Here is a 17,597-nt window from a genome sequence, read left to right as displayed (position 1 = left end):
CCCTCCCCACTGTCCAGGGCCCCAAACACCCCTTCCAGGTGAAACAGCGATTTACTTGTACTTCTCGCAATCTAGTATACTGTATTCGCTGCTCACGATGTGGTCTCCTCTACATTGGGGAGACCAAACGCAGATTGGGTGACCGCTTTGCGGAACACCTCCGTTCAGTCCGTAAGGGTGACCCCGAGATTCCGGTCGCCTGTCATTTCAATTCACGGCTCCATTCCCACTCGGACCTCACCGTCCTTGGCCTCTTGTACTGTTCCACGGAAGCTCAACGTAAACTCGAGGAACAGCATCTCATCTTTCGATTAGGCACTCTGCAGCCTTCCGGTCTCAATATCGAGTTCAACAATTTCAGATCATAACCTCGGCCCCTATTTCATTTTTACTTATATTTTTCCACTCCTTTCCTCCCCCCCGCCCTTTCCTTTTGTTTCTCTCTCACACCTGGCAGCTATCTTTCGCCCTGCCAGTACACTTTACACCTAAACCCAGCATATTACCATCTCGTCTAGCTTCTAATCTCCTTTACTTCTTTTGGGTCTTTTATTCTTTTGTCCGATCGCAGCCCTGCCTTCGATCTAGTTCCTTTTCTCTCCAGTTTTGAAGAAGGGTCAAACCCGAAACATCAACTCAAATTTCTCTCCACGGATGTTGCCTGACCTGCTGAGTTTTTCCAGCATTTTCTGTTGTTATTTCTTTATAAAGCCTGTTTGACTGGTCCTGTCTCTTTATAAAGCCTGTGTGACTGGTCCTGTCTCTTTATAAAGCCTGTGTGACTGGTCTTCTCTCATTGGAAACCCGTGTGACTGGTCCTGTCTCTTTATAAAGCCTGTGTGACTGGTCCTGTCTCTTTATAAAGACAGTGCGACTGGTCCTCTCTCTTTATAAAGCCTGTGTGACTGGTCCTGTCTCTTTATAAAGCCTGTGTGGCTGGTCCTGCCTCTTTACAAAGCCTGTGTGACTGGTTCTGTCTCTTTATAAAGCCTGTTTGACTGGTCCTGTCTCTTTATAAAGCCTGTGTGACTGGTCCTGTCTCTTTATAAAGCCTCTGCGACTGGTCCTGTCTCTATATAAAGCCTGTGTGTCTGGTTCTGTCTCTTTTGAAAGCCTGTGTGACTGGTCCTGTCTCTTTATAAAGCCTGTGTGACTGGTCCTGTCTCTTTATAAAGCCTGTGTGACTGGTCCTCTCTCTTTATAAAGCCTGTGTGACTGGTCCTGTCTCTTTATAAAGCCTGTGTGACTGGTCCTGTCTCTTTATAAAGCCTGTGTGACTGGTCCTCTCTCATTATAAACCTGTGTGACTGGTCCTGTCTCTTTATAAAGCCTGTGTGACTGCTCCTGTCACTTTATAAAGCCTGTGTGACTGGTCCTGTCTCTTTATAAAGCCTGTGTGACTGTTCCTCTCTCTTTATAAAGCCAGTGTGACTGGTCCTGTTTCATTATAAAGCCTGTGTGACTGGTCCTGTCTCTTTATAAACCCTGTGTGACTAGTCCTGTCTCTTTATAAAGTTTCTCCGCCTCCGCCGTATCTGCTCCGACGATGCCACCTTCCACACCAGTGCTTCAGACATGTCTTCCTTTTTCCGCAACCGAGGATTCCCCTCTACCGTGGTTGACAATGCCCTCGACCGTGTCAGTTCTATCTCCCGCACCTCTGCCCTCACCCCTGCCCCTCCCTCCCGGAACCACGATAGGGTTCCCCTTGTCCTCACCTTTCACCCCACCAGCCTCCACATTCAACGGATCATCCTCCGGCATTTCCGCTACCTCCAAAGTGATCCCACCACCAAACATATCTTCCCCTCCCCTCCCCTTTCAGCATTCCGCAGGGACCGCTCGCTCCGAGACACCCTAGTCCACTCTTCTATCACCCCAAACAGCCCTTCCCCTTCGCCTGGCACCTTCCCGTGCAAGCGGAGGAGATGTAACGCCTGCCCCTATACCTCCCCCCTCCCCACTGTCCAGGGCCCCAAACACCCCTTCCAGGTGAAACAGCGATTTACTTGTACTTCTCGCAATCTAGTATACTGTATTCGCTGCTCACGATGTGGTCTCCTCTACATTGGGGAGACCAAACGCAGATTGGGTGACCGCTTTGCGGAACACCTCCGTTCAGTCCGTAAGGGTGACCCCGAGATTCCGGTCGCCTGTCATTTCAATTCACGGCTCCATTCCCACTCGGACCTCACCGTCCTTGGCCTCTTGTACTGTTCCACGGAAGCTCAACGTAAACTCGAGGAACAGCATCTCATCTTTCGATTAGGCACTCTGCAGCCTTCCGGTCTCAATATCGAGTTCAACAATTTCAGATCATAACCTCGGCCTCTATTTCATTTTTACTTATATTTTTCCACTCCTTTCCTCCCCCCCGCCCTTTCCTTTTGTTTCTCTCTCACACCTGGCAGCTATCTTTCGCCCTGCCAGTACACTTTACACCTAAACCCAGCATATTACCATCTCGTCTAGCTTCTAATCTCCTTTACTTCTTTTGGGTCTTTTATTCTTTTGTCCGATCGCAGCCCTGCCTTCGATCTAGTTCCTTTTCTCTCCAGTTTTGAAGAAGGGTCAAACCCGAAACATCAACTCAAATTTCTCTCCACGGATGTTGCCTGACCTGCTGAGTTTTTCCAGCATTTTCTGTTGTTATTTCTTTATAAAGCCTGTTTGACTGGTCCTGTCTCTTTATAAAGCCTGTGTGACTGGTCCTGTCTCTTTATAAAGCCTGTGTGACTGGTCTTCTCTCATTGGAAACCCGTGTGACTGGTCCTGTCTCTTTATAAAGCCTGTGTGACTGGTCCTGTCTCTTTATAAAGACAGTGCGACTGGTCCTCTCTCTTTATAAAGCCTGTGTGACTGGTCCTGTCTCTTTATAAAGCCTGTGTGGCTGGTCCTGCCTCTTTACAAAGCCTGTGTGACTGGTCCTGTCTCTTTATAAAGCCTGTTTGACTGGTCCTGTCTCTTTATAAAGCCTGTGTGACTGGTCCTGTCTCTTTATAAAGCCTCTGCGACTGGTCCTGTCTCTATATAAAGCCTGTGTGTCTGGTTCTGTCTCTTTTGAAAGCCTGTGTGACTGGTCCTGTCTCTTTATAAAGCCTGTGTGACTGGTCCTGTCTCTTTATAAAGCCTGTGTGACTGGTCCTCTCTCTTTATAAAGCCTGTGTGACTGGTCCTGTCTCTTTATAAAGCCTGTGTGACTGGTCCTGTCTCTTTATAAAGCCTGTGTGACTGGTCCTCTCTCATTATAAACCTGTGTGACTGGTCCTGTCTCTTTATAAAGCCTGTGTGACTGCTCCTGTCACTTTATAAAGCCTGTGTGACTGGTCCTGTCTCTTTATAAAGCCTGTGTGACTGTTCCTCTCTCTTTATAAAGCCAGTGTGACTGGTCCTGTTTCATTATAAAGCCTGTGTGACTGGTCCTGTCTCTTTACAAAGCCTGTGTGACTGTTCCTCTCTCTTTATAAAGCCAGTGTGACTGGTCCTGTTTCATTATAAAGCCTGTGTGACTGGTCCTGTCTCTTTATAAAGCCTGTGTGACTGGTCCTGTCTCTTTATAAAGCCCGTGTGTCTGCTCCTGTCTCTTTATAAAGCCTGTGTGACTGCTCCTGACTCTTGATAACGCCTGTGTGTCTGTTCCTGTCTCTTTATAAAGCCTGTGTGACTGGTCCTGTCTCTTTTTAAAGCCCGTGTGACTGGTCCTGTATCTTTTCAAGCCTGTGTGACTGGTCCTGTCTCTTTATGAAGCCTGTGTGACTGGTCCTGTCTCTTTAGAAAGCCTGTGTGACTGGTCCTGTCACTTTTTAAAGCCTGTGTGAATGGCCCGGTCTCTTTATAAAGCATGTGTGACAGGTCCTGTCTCTTTATAAAGCCTGTGTGACTCGTCCTGTCTCTCTATAAAGCCAGTGTGACTGGTCCTGTCTCTTTATAAAGCCTGTGTGACTGGTCTTGTCTCTTTATAAAGCCTGTGTGACTGTTCCTGTCTCTTTATAAAGCCAGTGTGACTGGTCCTGTTTCTTTTTAAGCTTGTGTGACTGGTCCTGTCTCTTTATAAAGTCTGTGTGACTGGTCCTGTCTCTTAATAAAGCCTGTGTGACTGGTCCTGTCTCTTTATAAAGCCTGTGTGACTGGTCCTGTCTCTTTATAAACCCTGTGTGACTGGTCCTGTCTCTTTATAAAGCCTGTTGACTGGTCCTGTCTCTTTATAAAGCCCGTGTGACTGGTCCTGTCTCTTTATAAAGCCTGTGTGACTGGTCCTGTCTCTTTATAAAGCCCGTGTGTCTGGTCCTGTCTCTTTATAAAGCCTGTGTGACTGGTCCTGTCTCTGTATAAAGCCTGTGTGTCTGGTCCTGTCTCTTTATAAAGCCTGTGTGACTAGTCTAGTCTCTTTATATAGCCGGTGTGACTGGTCCTATCTCTTTATAAAGCCTGTGTGACTGGTCCTGTCTCTTTATAAAGCCTGTGTGACTGGTCCTGTCTCTTTATAAAGCCTGTGTGACTGGTCGTGTCTCTTTATAATGTGTGTGTGACTGGTCCTGTCTCTTTATAAAGCCTGTGTGACTGGTCCTGTCTCTCTATAAAGCCTGTTTGACTGGTCCTGTCTCTTTATAAAGCCTGTGTGACTGGTCCTGTCTCTTTATAAAATCTGTGTGACTTGTCCTGTCTCTTTATAAAGCCTGTGTGACTGGTCCTGTCTCTTTATAAAGCCTGTGTGTCTGGTCCTGTCTCTTTATAAAGCCTGTGTGACTGGTCCTGTCTCTTTATAAAGCCTGTGTGACTGGTCCTGTCTCTTTATAAAGCCTGTGTGTCTGGTCCTGTCTCTTTAAAAAGTCTGTGTGACTGGCCCTGTCTCTTTATAAAGCCTGTGTGACTGGTCCTGTCTCTTTATAAAGCCTGTGTGTCTGGTTCTGTCTCTTTTGAAAGCCTGTGTGACTGGTCCTGTCTCTTTATAAAGCCTGTGTGACTGGTCCTGTCTCTTTAGAAAGACTGTGTGACTGGTCCTCTCTCTTTATAAAGCCTGCGTGACTGGTCCTGTCACTTTATAAAGCCTATGTGTCTGGTCCTGTCTCTTTATAAAGCCTGTGTGACTTGTCCTGTCTCTTTACAAAGCCTGTGTGACTGTTCCTGTCTCTTTATAAAGCCAATTGTGACTGGTCCTGTTTCTTTATAAAGCCTGTGTGACTGGTCCTGTCTCTTTATAAACCCTGTGTGACTAGTCCTGTCTCTTTATAAAGTTTCTCCGCCTCCGCCGTATCTGCTCCGACGATGCCACCTTCCACACCAGTACTTCAGACATGTCTTCCTTTTTCCGCAACCGAGGATTCCCCTCTACCGTGGTTGACAATGCCCTCGACCGTGTCAGTTCTATCTCCCGCACCTCTGCCCTCACCCCTGCCCCTCCCTCCCGGAACCACGATAGGGTTCCCCTTGTCCTCACCTTTCACCCCACCAGCCTCCACATTCAACGGATCATCCTCCGGCATTTCCGCTACCTCCAAAGTGATCCCACCACCAAACATATCTTCCCCTCCCCTCCCCTTTCAGCATTCCGCAGGGACCGCTCGCTCCGAGACACCCTAGTCCACTCCTCTATCACCCCAAACAGCCCTTCCCCTTCGCCTGGCACCTTCCCGTGCAAGCGGAGGAGATGTAACGCCTGCCCCTATACCTCCCCCCTCCCCACTGTCCAGGGCCCCAAACACCCCTTCCAGGTGAAACAGCGATTTACTTGTACTTCTCGCAATCTAGTATACTGTATTCGCTGCTCACGATGTGGTCTCCTCTACATTGGGGAGACCAAACGCAGATTGGGTGACCGCTTTGCGGAACACCTCCGTTCAGTCCGTAAGGGTGACCCCGAGATTCCGGTCGCCTGTCATTTCAATTCACGGCTCCATTCCCACTCGGACCTCACCGTCCTTGGCCTCTTGTACTGTTCCACGGAAGCTCAACGTAAACTCGAGGAACAGCATCTCATCTTTCGATTAGGCACTCTGCAGCCTTCCGGTCTCAATATCGAGTTCAACAATTTCAGATCATAACCTCGGCCCCTATTTCATTTTTACTTATATTTTTCCACTCCTTTCCTCCCCCCCGCCCTTTCCTTTTGTTTCTCTCTCACACCTGGCAGCTATCTTTCGCCCTGCCAGTACACTTTACACCTAAACCCAGCATATTACCATCTCGTCTAGCTTCTAATCTCCTTTACTTCTTTTGGGTCTTTTATTCTTTTGTCCGATCGCAGCCCTGCCTTCGATCTAGTTCCTTTTCTCTCCAGTTTTGAAGAAGGGTCAAACCCGAAACATCAACTCAAATTTCTCTCCACGGATGTTGCCTGACCTGCTGAGTTTTTCCAGCATTTTCTGTTGTTATTTCTTTATAAAGCCTGTTTGACTGGTCCTGTCTCTTTATAAAGCCTGTGTGACTGGTCCTGTCTCTTTATAAAGCCTGTGTGACTGGTCTTCTCTCATTGGAAACCCGTGTGACTGGTCCTGTCTCTTTATAAAGCCTGTGTGACTGGTCCTGTCTCTTTATAAAGACAGTGCGACTGGTCCTCTCTCTTTATAAAGCCTGTGTGACTGGTCCTGTCTCTTTATAAAGCCTGTGTGGCTGGTCCTGCCTCTTTACAAAGCCTGTGTGACTGGTCCTGTCTCTTTATAAAGCCTGTTTGACTGGTCCTGTCTCTTTATAAAGCCTGTGTGACTGGTCCTGTCTCTTTATAAAGCCTCTGCGACTGGTCCTGTCTCTATATAAAGCCTGTGTGTCTGGTTCTGTCTCTTTTGAAAGCCTGTGTGACTGGTCCTGTCTCTTTATAAAGCCTGTGTGACTGGTCCTGTCTCTTTATAAAGCCTGTGTGACTGGTCCTCTCTCTTTATAAAGCCTGTGTGACTGGTCCTGTCTCTTTATAAAGCCTGTGTGACTGGTCCTGTCTCTTTATAAAGCCTGTGTGACTGGTCCTCTCTCATTATAAACCTGTGTGACTGGTCCTGTCTCTTTATAAAGTCTGTGTGACTGCTCCTGTCACTTTATAAAGCCTGTGTGACTGGTCCTGTCTCTTTATAAAGCCTGTGTGACTGTTCCTCTCTCTTTATAAAGCCAGTGTGACTGGTCCTGTTTCATTATAAAGCCTGTGTGACTGGTCCTGTCTCTTTACAAAGCCTGTGTGACTGTTCCTCTCTCTTTATAAAGCCAGTGTGACTGGTCCTGTTTCATTATAAAGCCTGTGTGACTGGTCCTGTCTCTTTATAAAGCCTGTGTGACTGGTCCTGTCTCTTTATAAAGCCCGTGTGTCTGCTCCTGTCTCTTTATAAAGCCTGTGTGACTGCTCCTGACTCTTGATAACGCCTGTGTGTCTGTTCCTGTCTCTTTATAAAGCCTGTGTGACTGGTCCTGTCTCTTTATAAAGCCCGTGTGACTGGTCCTGTATCTTTTCAAGCCTGTGTGACTGGTCCTGTCTCTTTATGAAGCCTGTGTGACTGGTCCTGTCTCTTTAGAAAGCCTGTGTGACTGGTCCTGTCACTTTTTAAAGCCTGTGTGAATGGCCCGGTCTCTTTATAAAGCATGTGTGACTGGTCCTGTCTCTTTATAAAGCCTGTGTGACTCGTCCTGTCTCTCTATAAAGCCAGTGTGACTGGTCCTGTCTCTTTATAAAGCCTGTGTGACTGGTCCTGTCTCTTTATAAAGCCTGTGTGACTGTTCCTGTCTCTTTATAAAGCCAGTGTGACTGGTCCTGTTTCTTTTTAAGCTTGTGTGACTGGTCCTGTCTCATTATAAAGTCTGTGTGACTGGTCCTGTCTCTTAATAAAGCCTGTGTGACTGGTCCTGTCTCTTTATAAAGCCTGTGTGACTGGTCCTGTCTCTTTATAAACCCTGTGTGACTGTTCCTGTCTCTTTATAAAGCCTGTTGACTGGTCCTGTCTCTTTATAAAGCCCGTGTGACTGGTCCTGTCTCTTTATAAAGCCTGTGTGACTGGTCCTGTCTCTTTATAAAGCCCGTGTGTCTGGTCCTGTCTCTTTATAAAGCCTGTGTGACTGGTCCTGTCTCTTTATAAAGCCTGTGTGTCTGGTCCAGTCTCTTTATAAAGCCTGTGTGACGAGTCCAGTCTCTTTATATAGCCGGTGTGACTGGTCCTATCTCTTTATAAAGCCTGTGTGACTGGTCCTGTCTCTTTATAAAGCCTGTGTGACTGGTCCTGTCTCTTTATAAAGCCTGTGTGACTGGCCGTGTCTCTTTATAATGTGTGTGTGACTGGTCCTGTCTCTTTATAAAGCCTGTGTGACTGGTCCTGTCTCTCTATAAAGCCTGTTTGACTGGTCCTGTCTCTTTATAAAGCCTATGTGACTGGTCCTGTCTTTTTATAAAATCTGTGTGACTGGTCCTGTCTCTTTATAAAGCCTGTGTGACTGGTCCTGTCTCTTTATAAAGCCTGTGTGTCTGGTCCTGTCTCTTTATAAAGCCTGTGTGACTGGTCCTGTCTCTTTATAAAGCCTGTGTGACTGGTCCTGTCTCTTTATAAAGCCTGTGTGTCTGGTCCTGTCTCTTTAAAAAGTCTGTGTGACTGGTCCTGTCTCTTTATAAAGCCTGTGTGACTGGTCCTGACTCTTTATAAAGCCTGTTTGACTGGTCCTGTCTCTTTATAAAGCCTGTGTGACTGGTCCTGTCTCTTTATGAAGCCTGTGTGGCTGGTCCTGTCTCTTTATAAAGCCTGTGTGTCTGGTTCTGTCTCTTTTGAAAGCCTGTGTGACTGGTCCTGTCTCTTTAGAAAGACTGTGTGACTGGTCCTGTCACTTTATAAAGCCTGTGTGACTGGTCCTGTCTCTTTATAAAGCCTGCGTGACTGGTCCTGTCTCTTTATAAAGCCTGTGTGACTGTTCCTGTCTCTTTACAAAGCCTGTGTGACTGTTCCTGTCTCTTTATAAAGCCAGTGTGACTGGTCCTGTCTCTTTATAAACCCTGAGTGACTGGTCCTGTCTCTTTATAAACCCTGTGTGACTGGTCCTGTCTCTTCATAAAGCCTGTGTGACTGGTCCTGTCTCTTTATAAAGCCCGGGTGTCTGCTCCTGTCTCTTTATAAAGCCTGTGTGACTGGTCCTGTCTCTTTATAAAGCCTGTGTGTCTGCTCCTGTCTCTTTATAAAGCCTGTGTGACTGGTCCTGTCTCTTTATAATGCCCGTGTGTCTCGTCCTGTCTCTTTATAAAGCCTGTGTGACTGGTCCTGTCTCTTTATAAAGCCTGTGTGACTGGTCCTGTCTCTTTATAAAGCCTGTGTGACTGGTCCTGTCTCTTTATAAAGCCTGTTTGACTGGTCCTGTCTCTTTATAAAGCCTGTGTGACTGGTCCTGTCTCGTTATAATGTGTGTGTGACTGGTCCTCTCTCTTTATAAAGTCTGTGTGACTGGTCCTGTATCTTTATAAAGCCTGTGTGACTGGTCCTGCCTCTTTATAAAGCCAGTGTGACTGGTCCTGTCTCTTTATAAAGCCTGTGTGACTTGTCCTGTCTCTTTATAAAGCCTGTGTGACTAGTCCTGTCTCTTTATAAAGCCTGTGTGACTGGTCCTGCCTCTTTATAAAGCCTGTTTGACTGGTCCTGTCTCTTTATAAAGCCTGTGCGACTTGTCCTGTCTCTTTATAAAGCCAGTGCGACTTGTCCTGTCTCTTGAAAAAGCCTGTGTGACTGGTCCTGTCTCCTTAAAAAGCTGGTGTGACTGGTCCTGTCTCTTTATAAAGCCAATGTGACTGGTCCTGTCTCTTTATAAAGCCTGTGTGACTGATCCTGCCTCTTTATAAACCTGTTTGACTGGTCCTGTCTCTTTATAAAGCCTGTGTGACTGGTCCTGTCTCTTTATAAAGCCTGTGTGACTGGTCCTGTCTCTTTATAAAGCCTGTGTGACTGGTCCTGTCTCTTTATAAAGCCTGTGTGACTGGTCCTGTCTCTTTATAAAAACTGTGTGACTTGTCCTGTCTCTTAAAAAAGCCCTTGTGTCCGGTCCTGTCTCTTTATAAAGCCTGTGTGACTGGTCCTGTCTCTTTAAAAAGCCGGTGTGACAGGTCCTGTCTCTTTATAAAGCCAGTGTGACTGGTCCTGTCTCTTTATAAAGCCTGTGTGACTGGTCCTGTCTCTTTTTAATGTGTGTGTGACTGGCCCTGTCTCTTTATAAAGTCTGTGTGACTGGCCCTGTCTCTTTATAAAGCCTGTGTGACTGGTCCTGTCTCTTTATAAAGCCAGTGTGACTGGTCCTGTCTCTTTTTCAAGCCTGTGTGACTGGTCCTGTCTCTTTATAAAGCCTGTTTGACTGGTCCTGTCTCTTTATAAAGCTGGTTTGACTGGTCCTGTCTCTTTATAAAGCCTGTGTGACTGGTCCTGTCGCTTTATAAAGCCTGTGTGACTGGTCCTGCCTCTTTATAAAGCCTGTTTGACTGGTCCTGTCTCTTTATAAAGCCTGTGTGACTGGTCCTGTCTCTTTATAAAGCCTGTGTGACTGGTCCTGTCTCTTTACAAAGCCTGTGTGACTGTTCCTGTCTCTTTATAAAGCCAGTGTGACTGGTCCTGTCTCTTTATAAACCCTGAGTGACTGGTCCTGTCTCTTTATAAACCCTGTGTGACTGGTCCTGTCTCTTTATAAAGCCTGTGTGACTGGTCCTGTCTCTTTATAAAGCCCGGGTGTCTGCTCCTGTCTCTTTATAAAGCCTGTGTGACTGGTCCTGTCTCTTTATAAAGCCTGTGTGTCTGGTCCTGTCTCTTTATAAAGCCTGTGTGACTGGTCCTGTCTCTTTATAATGCCCGTGTGTCTGGTCCTGTCTCTTTATAAAGCCTGTGTGACTGGTCCTGTCTCTTTATAAAGCCTGTGTGACTGGTCCTGTCTCTTTATAAAGCCTGTGTGACTGGTCCTGTCTCTTTATAAAGCCTGTTTGACTGGTCCTGTCTCTTTATAAAGCCTGTGTGACTGGTCCTGTCTCTTTATAATGTGTGTGTGACTGGTCCTCTCTCTTTATAAAGTCTGTGTGACTGGTCCTGTCTCTTTATAAAGCCTGTGTGACTGGTCCTGCCTCTTTATAAAGCCAGTGTGACTGGTCCTGTCTCTTTATAAAGCCTGTGTGACTTGTCCTGTCTCTTTATAAAGCCTGTGTGACTAGTCCTGTCTCTTTATAAAGCCTGTGTGACTGGTCCTGCCTCTTTATAAAGCCTGTTTGACTGGTCCTGTCTCTTTATAAAGCCTGTGCGACTTGTCCTGTCTCTTTATAAAGCCAGTGCGACTTGTCCTGTCTCTTGAAAAAGCCTGTGTGACTGGTCCTGTCTCTTTAAAAAGCTGGTGTGACTGGTCCTGTCTCTTTATAAAGCCAATGTGACTGGTCCTGTCTCTTTATAAAGCCTGTGTGACTGATCCTGCCTCTTTATAAACCTGTTTGACTGGTCCTGTCTCTTTATAAAGCCTGTGTGACTGGTCCTGTCTCTTTATAAAGCCTGTGTGACTGGTCCTGTCTCTTTATAAAGCCTGTGTGACTGGTCCTGTCTCTTTATAAAGCCTGTGTGACTGGTCCTGTCTCTTTATAAAAACTGTGTGACTGGTCCTGTCTCTTAAAAAAGCCCTTGTGTCCGGTCCTGTCTCTTTATAAAGCCTGTGTGACTGGTCCTGTCTCTTTAAAAAGCCGGTGTGACTGGTCCTGTCTCTTTATAAAGCCAGTGTGACTGGTCCTGTCTCTTTATAAAGCCTGTGTGACTGGTCCTGTCTCTTTATAATGTGTGTGTGACTGGCCCTGTCTCTTTATAAAGTCTGTGTGACTGGCCCTGTCTCTTTATAAAGCCTGTGTGACTGGTCCTGTCTCTTTATAAAGCCAGTGTGACTGGTCCTGTCTCTTTTTCAAGCCTGTGTGACTGGTCCTGTCTCTTTATAAAGCCTGTTTGACTGGTCCTGTCTCTTTATAAAGCTGGTTTGACTGGTCCTGTCTCTTTATAAAGCCTGTGTGACTGGTCCTGTCTCTTTATAAAGCCTGTGTGACTGGTCCTGCCTCTTTATAAAGCCTGTTTGACTGGTCCTGTCTCTTTATAAAGCCTGTGAGACTGGTCCTGTCACTTTATAAAGCCTGTGTGACTGGTCCTGCCTCTTTATAAAGCCTGTTCGACTTGTCCTGTCTCTTTATAAAGCCTGTGTGACTGGTCCTGTCACTTTATAAAGCCTGTGTGAGTGGTCCTGTCACTTTATAAAGCCTGTGTGACTGGTCCTGTCTCTTTATTAAATCTGTGTGACTGGTCCTGCCTCTTTATAAAGCCTGTGTGTCTTGTCCTGTCTCTTTATAAAGCCTGTGTGACTGGTCCTGTCTCTTTATAAAGCTTGTGTGACTGGTCCTGTCTCTTTATAAAATCTGTGTGACTGGTCCTGTCTCTTTATAAAGCCCTTGTGTCCGGTCCTGTCTCTTTATAAAGCCTGTGTGACTGGTCCTGTCTCTTTATGATGCCTGAGTGACTGGTCCTGTCTCTTTATAAAATCTGTGTGACTGGTCCTGTCTCTTTATAAAGCCTGTGTGACTGGTCCTGTCTCTTTATAAAGCCCTTGTGTCCGGTCCTGTCTCTTTATAAAGCCTGTGTGACTGGTCCTGTCTCTTTATGAAGCCTGAGTGACTGGTCCTGTCTCTTTATAAAATCTGTGTGACTAGTCCTGTCTCTTTATAAAGCCTGTGTGACTGGTCCTGTCTCTTTATAAAGCCTGTGTGACTGGTCCTGTCTCTTTATAAAGTCTGTGTGACTGGTCCTGTCTCTTTATAAAACCTGTGTGACTGGTCCTGTCTCTTTATAAAGCCTGTGTGGCTGGTCCTGTCTCTTTATAAAGCCTGTGTGACTGTTCCTGTCTCTTTATAAAGCATGTTTGACTGGTCCTGTCTCTTTATAAAGCCTGTGTGACTGGTCCTGTCTCTTTATAAAGCCTCTGCGACTGGTCCTGTCTCTTTATAAAGCCTGTGTGTCTGGTTCTGTCTCTTTTGAAAGCCTCTGTGACTGGTCCTCTCTCATTATAAACCTGTGTGACTGGTCCTGTCTCTTTATAAAGACTGTGTGACTGGTCCTGTCTCTTTATAAAGCCTGTGTGACTGCTCCTGTCACTTTATAAAGCCTGTGTGACTGGTCCTGTCACTTTATAAAGCCTGTGTGGCTGGTCCTGTCTCTTTACAAAGCCTGTGTGACTGGTCCTCTCTCTTTATAAAGCCAGTGTGACTGGTCCTGTTTCATTATAAAGCCTGTGTGACTGGTCCTGTCTCTTTATAAAGCCTGTGTGACTGGTCCTGTCTATTTATAAAGCCCGTGTGTCTGGTCCTGTCTCTTTATAAAGCCTGTGTGCCTGTTCCTGTCTCTTTATAAAGCCTGTGTGTCTGCTCCTGTCTCTTTATAAAGCCTGTGTGACTGCTCCTGACTCTTGATAACGCCTGTGTGTCTGTTCCTGTCTCTTTATAAAGCCTGTGTGACTGTTCCTGTCTCTTTATAAAGCCCGTGTGACTGGTCCTGTCTCTTTATAAAGCCTGTGTGACTGGTCCTGTCTCTTTATAATGCCTGTGTGACTGGTCCTGTCTCTTTATAAAGCCTGTGTGTCTGCTCCTGTCTCTTTATAAAGCCTGTGTGACTGCTCCTGACTCTTGATAACGCCTGTGTGTCTGTTCCTGTCTCTTTATAAAGCCTGTGTGACTGGTCCTGTCTCTTTATAATGCCTGTGTGTCTGGTCCTCTCTCTTTATAAAGCCTGTGTGGCTGGTCCTGTCTCTTTATAAAGCCTGTGTGACTGTTCCTGTCTCTTTATAAAGCCAGTGTGACTGGTCCTGTTTCTTTATAAAGCTTGTGTGACTGGTCGTGTCTCTTTATAAAGTCTGTGTGACTGGTCCTGTCTCTTAATAAAGCCTGTGTGACTGGTCCTGTCTCTTTATAATGCCTGTGTGACTGGTCCTGTCTCTTTATAAAGCCTGTGTGACTGGTCCTGTCTCTTTTGAAAGACTGTGTGACTGGTCCTGTCTCTTTATAAAGCCTGTGTGACTGGTCCTGTCTCTTTATAAAGACCATGTGACTGGTCCTGTCTCTTTATAAAGTTTCTCCGCCTCCGCCGTATCTGCTCCGACGATGCCACCTTCCACACCAGTGCTTCAGACATGTCTTCCTTTTTGCGCAACTGAGGATTCCCCTCTACCGTGGTTGACACTGCCCTCGACCGTGTCAGTTCTATCTCCCGCACCTCTGCCCTCACCCCTGCCCCTCCCTCCCAGAACCACGATGGGGTTCCCCTTGTCCTCACCTTTCACCCCACCAGCCTCCACATTCAACGGATCATCCTCCGGCATTTCCGCTACCTCCAAAGTGATCCCACCACCAAACATATCTTCCCCTCCCCTCCCCTTTCAGCATTCCGCAGGGACCGCTCGCTCCGACGCACCCTAGTCCACTCCTCTATCACCCCAAACAGCCCTTCCCCTTCGCCTGGCACCTTCCCGTGCAAGCGGAGGAGATGTAACACCTGCCCCGATACCTCCCCCCTCCCCACTGTCCAGGGCCCCAAACACCCCTTCCCGGTGAAACAGTGATTTACTTGTACTTCTCGCAATCTAGTATACTGTATTCGCTGCTCACGCTGCGGTCTCCTCTACATTGGGGAGACCAAACGCAGATTGGGTGACCGCTTTGCGGAACACCTCCGTTCAGTCCGTAAGGGTGACCCCGAGATTCCGGTCGCCTGTCATTTCAATTCACCGCTCCATTCCCACTCGGACCTCACTGTCCTTGGCCTCTTGTACTGTTCCACGGAAGCTCAAAGTAAACTCGAGGAACAGCACCTCGTCTTCCGATTAGGCACTCTGCAGCCTTCCGGTCTCAATATCGAGTTCAACATTTTCAGATCATAACCTCGGCCCCTATTTCATTATTATTTATATTTTTCCACTCCTTTCCTCCCCACCGCCCTTTCCTTTTGATTCTCTCTCACACCTGGCAGCTATCTTTCGCCCTGCCAGTGCACTTTACACCTAATCCCAGCATATTACCATCTCGTCTAGCTTCTAATCTCTTTTACTTCTTTTGGGTCTTTTATTCTTTTGTCCGATCACAGCCCTGCCTTCGATCTAGTTCCTTTTCTCTCCAGTTTTGAAGAAGGGTCAAACCCGAAACGTCAACACAAATTTCTCTCCACGGATGTTGCCTGACCTGCTGAGTTTTTCCAGCATTTTCTGTTGTTATTTCTTTATAAAGCCTGTCTGACTGGTCCTGTCTCTTTATAAAGCCTGTGTGGCTGGTCCTGTCTCTTTATAAAGCCTGTGTGACTGGTCCTGTCTCTTTATAAAGCCTGTGTGACTGGTCCTGTCTCTTTATAAACCCTGTGTGACTGGTCCTGTCTCTTTATAAAGCCTGTGTGACTGGTCCCGTCTCTTTATAAACCCTGTGTGACTGGTCCTGTCTCTTTATACAGCCTGTGTGACTGGTCCTGTCTCTTTATAAAACCTGTGTGACTGTTCCTGTCCCTTTATGAAGCCAGTGTGGCTGGTCCTGTTTCTTTATAAACCCCGTGTGACACACACACACAATTAATAATTAAATCACAATGTGATTGTGAGGATCGATTTTCGCCTCTTGATACCTTCCGTGTCCACCGGTCGAGGAAGGTATCAAGTGAACAGGTGGACACCGCCTGCTCCCTCTCCAGGGCCACCCGGGCAGGGACAAGACCATGGGAGAGAGGCAGGCAGCCAGAGTGACCCCATGGGCCCCGCCCATCCTGGGCCTACAAATTGCTGTTTTCGCCAGGCCCAAGAGCATGTCCAGGAGAAGATCCTCCCACTTACCCACCACCACTCCGCACGCGGTGGCCAAAGATTAGGAGCGTGGGGCTAAAGTGTAACCAAGAGTTGAGGAGCAGCCCCTTCAGGGAACTACACAGGGGCTGTAACCTCTCACACTGAATATATACACGGCCCATGGACTACTCTAGGCCACAGAAACCACACCTGGCCTTGGAGTCCAGAAATGAGCTTAAAAACTGTTGCACACGAGAGCTCCCTGCCACAGTCTCCACCCCAGATCCCCAATGGTGCTGGGAAGGACTCCCGCATAGAGAGCCCTCCATTGGGGACCCTCACCTCCGTCAGACAGCAAGATCACCCACCAGTCTGATTGAGATTGGGCAATAAACAAAATTAATCAATAAATTATACAGAAACCCGAGTCCCCGGGTCCTCAGCCCTGGTGTGAAGTACGCTGGCCACCAATTTTCCGTTACTAACTCGCACCTCAGGCCCCGCCCAGTCTGGTTTAATTACTAAATGTTTTCTAACTCAGGTTCAGGCCTGTCATTCTGAGGGAAAGAAGGCCTCATATATTGGTGTGTCCCACCGGAGCGGCTGTTAATGGCTTTAATAAACTGGTAGCAAGGTTTTTTTTAAAAAGGTGGAGAGGTGAAAAACGCAACTAGTGATGCCTCAAAACTCACGGACAGAGAAATCCACTTCATCAGCGCCCCTGCCACAGGACTCAATATCCACCCCCTCCACCACTGGTGCACTGTGTCTGCAGTATGTACGGTCTACAAGAGGACTACGGTCAGGCCGTGTGGAGTCAAGGGCCAGGCAACAGAATGGATGGAAAGATCACAACATACTTCCCTTAACTCCAACCCTCTGATTTCTGATTTGTAGCCAGCTTTCCATCCATTCTGCTGCCTGGCCCTTCCCTCCACACGGCCTGACCTTGGTCATCTTGTCGATCTTACATACTGTTATGGATAGCAAGCTGGTCAAAAAACAGGAGTGTGTGTGTCGGGGTTAGTAATAGCTACTCAGACTGGCAAAAGGTGGGAAGTGGTGTTCCACAGGGATCGGCGCTGGGATCACTATTGTTCACCATTTACATAAATGATTTGGACGCGTGAATCAGAAGAACAATTTCAAAGTTTGTCGATAACACCAAATTGGGAGGTAGAGTTAATACTGAGGAAGACAAAATGCAAGACATTAATAAATTTCAGAATGGGCGTGTAATTGGCAAATGAATTTCACTGTAGATCAGTGTGAGGTGCTGTGTTAATGAATTTCACTGTAGATCAGTGTGAGGTGGTGTGTTAATGAATTTCACTATAGATCAGTGTGATGTGATGTGTTAATGAATTTCACTGCAGATCAGTGTGAGCGGGTGTGTTAATGAATTTCACTATAGATCAGTGTGAGGTGGTGTGTTTTGGTGGGAAGAATAAGGAGGCCACTCACTACTTGGACAAGGGGGTGAAATTGGGTTGCTTTGTGCCTCCCGCGATATTCAGCGGGAGGTTAGCGGCGTAGGTAGTCGGTAGCTCCCCGCGGCACTGCACCGCCGGCAATGACATCATTGCCAAGCGCAGCACCCCGGGTTACGACCCCTGACCTATCACCGGACGATGTGTCCGACAGGGTCAGGGGTCGTTTCTGCAGCCGCGATGCCACTTAAAGGGCAGGTGTCGGGCGGCAACTTTTTATTTTGGCCGACTGCCAGCACCTGCCCCCTTCCCCTTTCTTCTTCGGGGTGTCGGCCGCAATCGCACAGCCCGGCGCTCCTCTTGATCCGACACCCCGCTCCCCGGTGGTCCAGCAGGGCCCAGATGTGCGCA

Source organism: Somniosus microcephalus, unplaced genomic scaffold, assembly GCF_052327205.1.
Source record: "Somniosus microcephalus isolate GS21.2 unplaced genomic scaffold, FLI_Smic_1.0 unresolved_chr3, whole genome shotgun sequence".
NCBI classification, from domain to species: Eukaryota; Metazoa; Chordata; class Chondrichthyes; order Squaliformes; family Somniosidae; genus Somniosus; species Somniosus microcephalus.
This window is presented reverse-complemented; position numbering follows the sequence as displayed.